This window comes from Cryptomeria japonica, chromosome 1, assembly GCF_030272615.1.
Source record: "Cryptomeria japonica chromosome 1, Sugi_1.0, whole genome shotgun sequence".
Classification (NCBI taxonomy): domain Eukaryota; kingdom Viridiplantae; phylum Streptophyta; class Pinopsida; order Cupressales; family Cupressaceae; genus Cryptomeria; species Cryptomeria japonica.
In genome coordinates, this window is record NC_081405.1 from 140,447,895 (window position 1) to 140,460,848 (window position 12,954).

Sequence of the window (12,954 nt, forward strand, 5' to 3'; positions counted from 1 at the left end):
AGCATATGGTTTGTTTGATCTTTAAAGGAATAAAATGCCTATCGTGCAATACAAAGTATGCATGATGGCCTTTTCATCATTATGTCTTTGGCGTACTCTTATGAAAGTGTGTAAATAGTATATTTTTGAAAATTAATGGTGTCCACATAATTTAACTCTTATTAGTATATTATTTTCAGTATTAGTATTCATTTGTAATGTTTTTGTTTCCGGTTTCTGTTTTGGATGTGTTTTTAATTATGTTTTTAGTTGTATATATTTGTAAAAATCTATTGGAATTCAATTTGAAAAAATTGTAAATGCATCTAATTTTTTTTGTCTATATTTGTAATTTTGTCTTGTGATCCATTTTTTATCTCACATGTTGAAGCATTCAAAATCATAAAATTTGCTAATTTTGGAAGCCTTTGGTCTATTTCATTTTTGTTTCCTTTTGTTGTTTTCATTTAATTTTCTATCCGTTTTCAAAAGTTGGGAAGTTCACAAACTCTTTGGAAACTTGACAACAAAAGTTGTAAAAGTGTCAAATACTTTACAAGTTTGCAAACTTGTTGAAAGATTGGCAAGGTTCAAGATTTTATGAACTTTTTAGTGTGTGAACATGTCAAAAGTATGACATAGAGAGAATGTGAAGATGAAAGTGGCCAAAGAAGGAATAAATTAACTAATTCATAAACTTGGTTAGTTCATAAACTCCCTGCAACCTTGACAAGCCAAAGGAAATACTTCACAATGTCATTGACTTCAAAAATAGGGTTGTTCATTATTGATTCCAATAAAATTTTGTAAGTGTTGAGAAAATTTAACGTTTCAAACTTTGAATTTAGTTTTTAGGAAGGCAGTGGATATAAAGCATATGGAATTTTAAAGATTGTAACAGAGTGTCTGAGATTAAATGTCTCCAAGATTATCTATATATCTTCAATAAAATTTATAGTCTTTGGTTAAGGTTTCCTCTTTTTACATTTATTGATATGAATGTAATATTTGAATTGAGAATTGTAATAGCATTTTGAAAATATTGCAAACCTTGTAATGATCATTTCTTCTTTGCATATATATTTTTGCAATTTTATGTTTGCTAATAAAGTATGTTATATATTTGATGTCTAGATTATATTGGATAATCGGTCCTCTTATGCTTCTATTCATTTTTTTTTTCCTTTTGTGAATTATGACTATATTACTTATTGAATAGGTACCAATCTTGGAAACATATGATTCAATCAAACTTGTTAAAATGAATTATAAATTTTTAACTAGTAGTTTAAAAATAGTTTTAATTTATTTTTAATTCATGATTCAATATTGCTAATAGGGATCTACACAATAATTAGACCTTGCTATATTTCTCACTAATTTATTATTGATTTTTTATTTTATCTACACACTTTAAAATCCTATTTATTCTTAAAAATTGTTAATATTTTTCTAAAGCATAGTATGGCCCTAAAGCTAGATCTTTTGAAAGACTACAATAGAGTCAACTAGTGTTTTTTGTTTGTTTTTCTTGATAACTTGATCTTTAAAGGTGATTTTCTAGAGGTCATTAAGGAGTTTGTTTCCACTCCTAAATTTTCAATGCTCATTAATGGCATGCCTCAAGGATTCTTTGAAATTGGCAGGGGAATCAAGCAAGGTGGCCCTCTTTTCTCCTATCTCTTTATTATAGAGGCATAGGTAATGGGAAAAAATATTTCCAATCTTGTGTCAAGAAAAGTTCTTCTAGGATTTAAGACAACTTTTGATCTCTAGACAAATTCTCGTCAATAATTTTCTTATTATACTTTAATGTTTAGGTTATCTTCAATTCATGAAGCTTCTAGGTAGAAAAAACAGCCTCAACATTGTAATGGATTTATATATCCTTTAAACAATATTGACAAATAACAACTAACTAGATGGAATAGGAGAATCTATGGCGTGCCTTAGCGACGGGAGTGGGAACAGGGGAGGTGTTTCCTCTAAAACGAGGGTTTTGACTGCTGAAGGGGACAATGATCGGGGAGGCGATGATGAAGATGATGGACTTTTCTCCTTGGACCATTAGCTGTTTGTTCTTGTTGGAGGTTGGAGCTTTTTTCTAGATTGGAGCTTTGCTGAGATTGCCTCTTTGGAGCCAGCGTTTGGGTCTTTGGTTTTTAGATCTGCCTTGCTGTGTAAGATGTTGGGCTTCCTTTTGGTGGGTCAATTTCTTTTCCCATCTTCTATTCCCATTCTTGATGTCTATGGAGGGAGTGGGGGTCTTGGTTTCTTGACTTCTTGTGTGGCGTTGTGGTTGGCTCTACCTCAGGGTGTCGTTTCTTCTTTAGGGGTGGTTTGTGGTCCCTTGATTCTCTTGGCTTTTTTGGGTTCTTTTTCAAAAAAGGTGTTTTTGAGGCAAATCACCTGGTTTTTTGGTGTTCTTTCGGTGATGAGTTGCTCTCCTATTGAGGCGGAGAGGCTTTTTCTGTGTAGAATGAAGAGAGGTGTTTCTTGGCTTTTGGTCTGCCTTCCTCCTAGTCTTATTGAGGTGATCCAGTTTCCTTTTGAGGTGGATATTTGGAGTGGAGGGGTGGTTCAGGTTCTTCTTGCAACGAATGGACTTCATTATCTGTTGGCTTGCTTCCTTATCCTTTTGAGGTGGGTCTCTCTTCTATTGAGGCGAGGAGAAGGAGTGAAGGAGTTTTCCGACTTTTGTCTACAGTGTTGCTAGTGGTGTTTGTCTTTTTTTTTCTCTCTCTTTCATTCTCTCACAGATTGGTCTGGGTTCCTTGTCAGATCCTAGTTTCCCTCTCCATTTTATGGGTTGTGGGAGCCCTTGAAAACCCTCATGCTCTCTTTTGGGAAAGGTTTTGGTTGCCTTTATTTTGTTGTTGTGCCCAAATGGTTCTTTTTAGCTATCATTCTTTGATCTAGGTTGTTGTTGAGTGTGGAAACCTCTAGTTTTCCACTATTTCTGGTTGTGGAAGCTTGGTTTTTTCCACCGGTTGGCATGTGGTCCTTGGGCCCAACCTGTTCTTTAGTTTTTGGATAAGGGCTATTTCACCTACTCCTAGTTGTGGGAGATTTGTTAGTCACATTGACATGCTAGATGCTAGCAATTTTCAAGGGCATAGGATGGCTAGTTGCTATTTTTATAAGGATAGGTTTTGTTGAGGGAAGCATGAAGACTTTGTTTCAGGTTAAGGGAGCCTGGGAAAACCCTTCTCTGCTGGTTCTGGGAGCCATTTTAAAACCCAAGATGTTGGTTAGGGGAGCCTTTCAAAACCCCAAGTTTGATGGTTAAGGGTGTTTGTCTCTTGAGTTTGTCTTAGGGACTCATTTTTCCAGTCCTTCTTTTGACTGGCTGTCGATTTTTTGATGATCAATCTTTTTAGAAGTCTTGTATTGGGGGTTCCAGACCCTGTCAAAAAGTTGAGGGTTTTGGGTCCCTTCAAAATCTGTTGGGTTTCAGGTCCCCTCAAAACTTGTTTATCCTTATCAAAAACTAATAACTAACTAGATACTAATCTCTACTAACTAAAGTGAATATGTAATAATCAAATACAATTACAATAAACTAATTATGAACTTATGTTAAGTGGTAATTCCCAACAATCCCTTTAGTGACAACATAAGAATTTTTATTTTGGCTACATTGATGATCTAAACCTACATCATCTAATTTGTTATAAAATCCACCATGTTTACCCCCCTTTAATAATTATTTTTAAATCTCCTTTTATCTAAACTCATTCTCCCATCCTTTTTAACAACCAACTAGATGTATTTAGGAATGACCCTACTTTTTTTGTTTCATGCACAATATATTCTTTTGTAGAATTATTCCACCAATCACATGGATCTCCACCAAGTGAGCCTTCTTCTTGACGTTGAGTCAATTCTTGTAAAAGAACCTCATTAAGGTGAGCAATATACTTGTTAGTTGTTTGAGTGACTTAGAGTTTTTAAAGGCCAATGGATACAAAATTTGGGATAAGTTGAGCAACATTTATGAAGGAGACGAAAAGACCAAACATGTCAAAATGCAGAATCTAAAGTATAGATTTGAGACACTAAGGATGTCTGAAGATGAGAACATTGGAGGTTACTTGCATCAAGTGAATGAGATAATAAATGCAATTAGAGGTATTGGTCGAAAAATAGAAGAAAGTGAAGTTGTGAGAAAAGTGATGAGAAAGCTACTTGAATGCTATAAATCTAAGAAGTATGTCATTGAAGAAAGTCATGATATGGATAAATATGGTTTGGATCACCTCTATGGATCGTTATTTGCCTTTGAGATTGCAAATCTTAATGATCAATGCAATGAGAAGAAGGAAGCACAATTTAAAGTTACCAAGAAAATTGAAGATGAACCTAAAACAATAAATGGCATGGATGAAGTGGAAGAATTTTTTTGAGAAGACTAAAGAAAGGATCCAAGAAATACAAAGGTAAAGCTGCCCTTTAAATTGTTTAATTGTGGGAGAATATGTCATTATGCTTCTAGATGTACTTTTAGGGAGGATAACTACAAGAAACCAAATAATGATAACAAGAGAAAAGATAATTAAAGGAGAGATGATGAAAATAAAAGAGTAGATGACAAAGATAAGTCTTAAAAGAGTTTTTATTCAATGGAGACCTATTTCTTTGAAGATGAAGGTAGTGATAACTCAAATGAAGAATCATTGTTTCTAACCATAAAAGAAAAAGCTATTGAAAGGCTCGATACTCTGCTTGATGACAATATCATTGAAAAATCAATGATTATAAAGACTGCATTACATGAATAAGTGTAACCTAAAGATTGAATAATTAATTTCAAATGCTAAAATTATATGACATGAGACAAAAGGAAGTTAATAGATTTTGAAAAATATAATAGTGGATCAATGAAATTTGTTGGTGAGGAGGGTACACCAATTTGTGGTAAAGGAACCATAAGCATAGAATAGATGACCACCGGTTCATCGGAGAGTGACTAATCCGAATTCCCCTTCCATAGTAGTTGATGTTTATTATGTTAAAGGTTTGAGACATAATATTTTGAGTGTGAGTTAGATGTGCAATAAAGGCTACAAGCCTAGATTTCATGGGTCTGGATGTGAGATCAGAAAAGGAGATTCTGGAAGATTAGTTGCATAAGACATAAGAACAAATGGTAATGTCTACTATGTGAAGCAAAACTGAGGAAGTAGTTATATGTTGGCGTAGAGAAGTGAATGTTAGGTATGGAATAAAAGGTTAGACAACTTTGGTAAAATGGTGAAGATCAATTCTACTCATGTTGTGAGAGATTTAGCAAAGATTATTAAACTTTCCAATAGAGTGTAAGGAATGTCAGATGGGAAAGAAAACAAGGAACAAATTCAATGACAAGGAGTATTCTATCAAAAGGCCTTTGGATTTCATTCATACAGATCTATGCAAACCAACAAGGACAAGAGGACTAAATGGTGAAAGGTATTTTATACCGCTCATTGATTATTACTCTAGAATGACATAGGTTACTTTCTTAAAAGAAAAATTTGAAGCATTTGATAGATTTAGAGTGTTCAAATATATGGTTGAAAATTAAATACATGCTAAAATCAAGTGTTTGAGGTTTGATAGAGGGGATTTTACATCAAATGAATTTGATAGATTTTGTGAAGAGCATGGTATTAGAAGGCAATTATCTACACCTAGGACTCCTCGAAAAAATAGAGTAGTTGAAAGAAAGAATAAGACTATTGTAGAGATGTCTAGAACCATGTTGAAAGATGCTAACCTCCCTCATGCATGTATTGGAAAGAATCTATGCATGTTACTATATATAATCTTAACAGGGTAAAAGTAAGAGTGAATTAGACAAAGACACCTTATCAGATATGGCAAGGAAGATCACCTACTGTCAAATGTTTTAGGATATTTGGAAGCAAGTGCTACATAAGAAGAGAAGAAGAAGAATTGGGAAAGTTTGATGCAAGATCAAATGAAGGAATATTCTTGGGATGTTCTACAAAGAGCAAGGCATATCAATGTTACAAAAAAAGATTGAAGAATACTATGGAAAGTATGAATGTCAAAGTGACTAAAGAATGGAATAATCTTGTCCCTGAACCTAAGGTTAAGATAGAGAATGCTCCTATTTTTGTGAAAGAGAGGGATGTTCTAAAAGACAAATAAGAGAAAAATGCAAAAGAGAAGGAACCTAAACAAGAATCTAAGACACCTGTGAAGTATGTGTAGAAGAACCATACAGAAGATCAGATCATTGGAGACAAAGACAAAGGAGTTCAAACAAGAAGAATAATTTCTAAGAGTAGTAACAAAAAAATTTATGTTTCCTACCTCAGGTGGAGCCGAAAACTTTTGCAAAAGCTAGCAAGGATATTGGATAGATGAAAGCAATGGAAAAGGAGCTGAAATATATAGAAAAGAATCAAACATGGGAATCAATACCTAAACCAGTGGACAAGAATGTGATAGGAATAAAGTGGGTGTTCTAGAATAAGCTGAATGAAGATGGAGAAGTCACAAGGAAAAGGGAAAGAATAGTTTGTAAAGGCTATTCAAGCTAGCTAGGATGGAAGCTATAAGTATTTTTCTTGCATTTGTTGCATATAAGAACTTTAAGGTATATCAAATGGATGTTAAGTCAACATTCTTGAATGGAGAACTTCAAGAAGAATTATACATTGAACAATCAAATGGGTTTAAGTTGTTAGAAGATTTGCATATGGTCTGTAGACTCAAGAAGACACTCTATGGACTCAAGCAAGCTCCTATAGCCCAATACACAAGGTTGGATAAGTATTTGTTGCAACAACATTTCAAGAAAGGTACAACAAATAGTAATCTTTATTTCAAATTTGAAGGTGATAAACTATTAGTAGTTGTTGTGTATGTTGATATCATTTTTAGAGGAGATGATGGTGTTTGTAAGAGATTTGTAGAAGAGGGTAAAAGAACAATGTTGTGTCACAGTTTTATAAAGGAAGTAGCCAACAAAACTAAAACTGTTTAACTTCGATAGCATAAAAGTGACATTTCTAAATTGAGTTTCAAAATGATGTAAACTGATCAAATGTAGAAATATTATTGAAATTTATGTCTGTTATTTTTTTTTTAAATTAAAAAAAAATTGACATTGTTTTTTTATAAATTCAAAGATGGGTTTTTTATTGCTAAAAATGCTAAAAATTAGGGGTTGTAGTTGACGTCACCAAAAAAAAAAGAAAACAAACTTATTTTTTCTGATTTTTATTTTCCAAATAGAGGACATATATATGCAGTGTTTAAAAAAACTAAAATTTTGATGTATATTTTTCTCGTCATAATATTTTGAAGTCTAACATAGCTGAATTTGGTAGTTTTCATTCGGTGTCACCTTTTGACTACTAAATTTATCATTATCAAAAAAAAAATTATACCCTTTTGGAGAAGATTCTCTCACCTAGTGAAAAATAATTTTTAATTTTTTTAATATTATTTAATATTTTTTTTAATTTCTAATTAGCTTCATTTTTAACTTTAGAAACCTACTCGCAATGTTTAATTAATAAAAAACAATCAAAATACTAAAAAAATTATATGACCAGATTCATGACTTCAAGCTCTACAAAAGGGTATTTTCTTTATTTTTGTAAAAAAAAAATCTACCTGAAGAAAAATAGGGCAAAAACTTTAAAATTTTTTGAAATCCAGAGTTTTCCATCTTTTTTGTGCCACATCACATGACACATAGGCTAGTCCGGCTGAACTAAGTTCAATCAGACTCAGTTTGACCGAACTCAGTCTGACTAGACTAGCATTAGTTCTTAAAATTAAAAAAAAATTAATTTTTTTTTAATGAAAACATTTGAACTAAGGCAGTCCGACTGAACTCAGTTAGGCTGGAATTCCCACACCATTTTGGTGCCACATGGCACCATGCAACATGGGAATAGTCCGACCGAACTACTTCTAGTTAGCCTGAAATGTGACACAACTCCATGCTTTTTCCCAAGAAATGCAAAAATAATTTGAGATGTCAATGATTGGTGACTTATCATTTTTCCTTGGTCTTCAAGCGAAGTCAGAAGATGGTATTTTCATTTCTCAGACAACTTACATCAAGGAGATGTTGAAGAACTTTACTATGGAGAATTGTAAACCAATTGGAAATCCTATGACTACTAGTTGGAAGTTAAGTAAGGATGTTGGATCTCTAGAAGTTGATCAAAAATAGTATAGGTCCATGATTGGAGGACTGTTGTATTTGACTACTTCAAGATCAAATATTATGCTTGTTGTCTATTTGGTTTCCAGGTATCAAGCTAATCCAAAGCAGTCACATGATTAAGCAGTGAAAAGGATATTTAAATATTTGAAAGGGACTCCAAATTTTGGTTTGTGGTAGAAGAAGAATGATGATATTACTTTGAGAGCCCACGGATGTTGATTAAGCTGGATGTGTTGATGAAAAAAGAAGTACAAGTGGTGGTGCATTTTTATTTGGAGACAAATTGGTCTTTTGGTTGAGAAAAAAATAGGATTCAATGTCATTATCTATAGCAGAAGCATAATATATTGCAACAACATCTTGTTGCACACTCAAGTCATGTGGATGAAGAAAACTCTCAAAGAAATCAAGTTGATGTATGATGAGGAAATTCCTATTATGTGTGACAATACAAATGCAATTGATATTTCAAATAATCCAGTAATACATTCAAGGACTAAACACATTTTTGTTCGGTGTCATTTATTAAGAGAGAGAAGGTTGAAGAGAACGAAGTTAGATTGGAATATGTGCCTACAAATGATCAAATTATAAACATCTTTACCAAGGCACTAGCAAAGGATACTTTTGAGTATCTCTGATAGAAATTTGGGGTTACTGTCCCTTTGTCAAACTAGATGCATAGAAGTGGTGCATCTTTCTAGGGTATATTCAAAGTTTATCTTTTATCTCCTAGATTGATGTGGTGGCTACCCTCAGGGGGGGCAATGGAGGTTGTGATTGATTATAAAAGAGAGATATCCCTATCAGAGGGAGTGTTACAGTTATTAGAGTTCGGGAGAGAGTTACTGAGGTCAGTACAAAAAGCTATTGTGCCCTTTGTCCTTGATGTCAAAGTGGGGAGAGTTTCGTAGAATGATTTTATTGTTGACTGGTGGTACAAGTGTTCCCATCAATGACAACAGGGGAGATTTTTGGAAACTTGAGGTGTATTGTCATTAATGTCAAACTTGTCTAGTGTTGTCATTGATGACATAATTTGTGTTGTCTATAACTGTATAGAAGTGAAGAGGAAGTTGAAGCTATTTGATTGTGCAGATGTAGTATATGGTCTAGAAATGAATTTTTAAATATTCTTATGATGTTTGGTGGTGATGTTAAGTGAGTATGAGGTGTTTTCAAAAGGCTACAGTTGTGGAAGTTACAATATGCAGGAAAAGAATAGATAAAGTCCTTATGAAAGAATACTTTGTATTTCTCCAATTCTTGGTGATGATGGATTACACTTCAGGATAAATGTCTACATTTTGTGGATGTTACACTATCATGTTTTCACATTCTCATTTTCTCAAATGATGAAGTTGGTTGTTGTTTGTTTGCTAATAGTGAGGTTATCTATCAAGATTGGTCAAGAGAATGCTCCGCATTGCTTTGTTGTATTATTTTAATTATTTTGGCTTGGAGGACATGTTCATATGATTCGAGCAGTGTTACAATTTATATTTTCAATATTGGTTTGATCAACAAGTGAAGTATGGTGTACTGTGTTCAATGTTCTTAGTTATGTTGATCTTTGGCTAACTCTATTGATTTACCTTATTTGGATCATACTCTTTTATTCTAGATATATGCATTGGAGGTATATTTAGAGTGTTTATATGGGTCTTACCATGGCATGTATATATATCAGCATTGAGTAATTTACATTGGGTGATATTTTTGAGCCAACTGGTTAACATGCTTCATTGTTTTTCTATACATTGTGTTTGATGTCGAATTTGGAGAATGTGCTAGTGTGTGTGGCTTATTGGATTCAACTTAGGAAGATGTGTTATGATTAATTTGGGTTCCCTTTATCTCTTTGAGTGGACCACATTGTGTGAATTTGGTCTAGGTGGCCAACTTAGGAAGATGTGTTATGATTAATTTGGGTTCCCTTTATCTCTTTATGTATATTTTGTCTATGACTGACCTATTTGAGGGTTTCAATGTATAAATTTGCATAAATAGAAGTGTGCATGTGTGAATTATGCATTATATTGTCATGAATTGGATGTGAATGATATGAAAGTGTATGTGAAAAAGAAGAAGTGTGAATTTGAGTTTGTGATGAGCTTTGATGATCATATCTTTAGTATGACAGTATTTTGAGACAACAAAAAGAGTGAGATATGTTTGTCATGATATTATTCACTTGACATAGTGGTTCAAGGATAGTTTCATGATCAAGAGATCTTGCTCATTTCAATTCATCATTTCTCTATACATGACATAAAATAGTGAGTCCTTTTGGTAGCTTGTGTAGTATTTGTATCTTTTCATGAGATTGTGTGTCTCAATTATGCAAGTCCTTTGTATCTTGCCATAAAGTTGAGTGCCTTAGTTTTGTAAGTCTAATCAAGTGTAATGAGCTTCCTTGGCTTTGAGCCTAAAACATTGTAACTAGTTATTCATATTGTGAGTGTGACTCTCACTGTGGTTTATCCCTTCTTGAGTTTTCCATTTAAATCTGGTGTTCTTGCATGTGTTGTTCTTTATGGTTTCATGTTTCGTAATTACATATGTAAGTTAATTGTGATTTTAAATTTAAAGGATTATTTAAATAAGTTGTTTTAAGGTCCAGACTAATTCACCCCCCTCTTAGTCCTATGGTGTGTTCAACAAAGGTAATTTTTTCCATTTTAAAATAAATGACTATTTAGTAGTGTGAGTGGGAATCATGTGATATATAGCTCATATTAACCTATTTTTATTAAAAATATAGGATTTAGGTTCTATAGCATCGTAAATTGTCACTGGTTTAATTTACACCTCATGTTTGTGCTCCCACTTTAGCATGTCCTATCCTTATCCCTTCTCTAGGTCTTATTTGACCCCATTCTCTAGCTTTGAGGTCATGAAAACCCATTGGTGGGTCTCATAGTGAGGTACCCTATCCCCCTAATACTTTATCTTCATGTTTTGAGAGGGACCAGGGTGTGGATTGCCCTAGTTTGGATCATGGTGCCCCAAAATGTCATGGTCCCTCTCAATGGGGCCCGAATTTGAATTGGGGCAAGTGTTGTATCTCCTCGACAAGAATTGTCCCTGTGGCTACACATGGTCGTTAGGCATTGGCCTAATCAATAAATTACCTAGGGAACCCTATATAAAGATAAATTATCAACCTATTTTTATCTAATAAATCTAAGTCTCCATCTATAAGCAATCTAACATTCGTGCATCCTTGAAGTATTCATCATCAAGAATTTTGAAAGATCTTCAAGGATACCTATTCATCCTTCAAGCATTATGGAGAAAAATTACATCAATCTTGTGCAAGTATGTATGTGTGATTAAAGTTTTTCATGCTCATGTGTTTCTCATGCCATTACATACAACATTTGTGATTACATTCAAAGAGAAAAATGCTCTTGTTCATCATCATCAACAATTGCAGATTTGAGGTATACCTATCCAACATTTATTTTAGTATTTGCATTATTTCATTCAAATTTAATTCCTAAACTGAGATTTCACTTAGGAAAACCCCTATTCCCAACAATTTTCCCTTTCTTTATGTGTGCAGAATAGGTACAGAGCTATGCTCGCGAGGATCAACAAAGTCCATAGTGATGAATAGGTTTAGCTTTTGATGGCAAAAAATTTGGAGGACCATGGTGAATTGATACTACCTGGTCCCAAAAAATCAGGTTGTACTTCTAAGAGTGGATTTTGGACATCTTACTTTGCCCAAATCTAGGTCAGTGGTTCTGTGTGGCATCTGTAGCTTATTGTTTTTGCCAAATCACTTCAATTATCACCTATTTTGCCCTAATCATCAACAATCTAATTCAACCCCTAGGAAAGAGAAAGTCAAACCCTACTCCAGGTGAATCTAATCAGAATTCGCAGCCCTTCCTTAGTGGGATTGAGGCTAGATCTATTAGGTTCACCCCTCTTTCCTAATGTTTTGGTCAATTTAGTGCAATCACGACAAGAGAGAGCCCTAAAAGAGAATTGTCTGGACCGTGCAATAAGAGAAACACAATAGAAGAAACACAATGTGATGGAGGCAATGCAGAATAAAACTTTTATTATATCAAGGAATTCAAATACAAATCAGCCAACAACATGCGGGATTGCAGGTTTGGCACACATGCTTGATTACAAACATGCTCAAAATACAATATCCAGGCTCAAGAAAGATTGTGAGACAACTCCATATTTCCTAATCTTTTAATTAATCTTCCATATCTAAATATTTTTCTTCCATATTCTTAATTGCATCTATTTATATGATATTCATAACTCTAGGATGATCCGCATTGGCCAAAGATGAAAACAATTGTTGATGAAGAAAGATGTAACGTGTAGAACCATAAGGTTAGCCCCTGTCAAAATAATTCCTCCAGAAACAACATAGGATGATGTGACAGTTAAGAAAAAGGTCATCCATGAGCCAAGGAACGTTGGATGCAAAAAAATTAGGCTTCGCAAGCTATGGAAATGATCCGCAAAATTCTCCATTAGCAGATAGGTCCAAGCAGTTCTGGAGTTCTGTGTTAGAAAACTATCTCACATTTTGAAAGTGATAACTTGCTAGAAAAAGATCAAAACATAAGACGATAACTTAGGATAAGGTAGATGAACATGTTTGCAAACAAAATCCAACTCTACAAGATCCGGTGAACAAATGCAGTAAAACGTAAAATGAAATGCTGAAACTACAAAGCCGACTGAACAGAAAACAAAATGGAATGTAAATGTTTTTGGGTGATGCAAGATTTCCAAGAACTAGG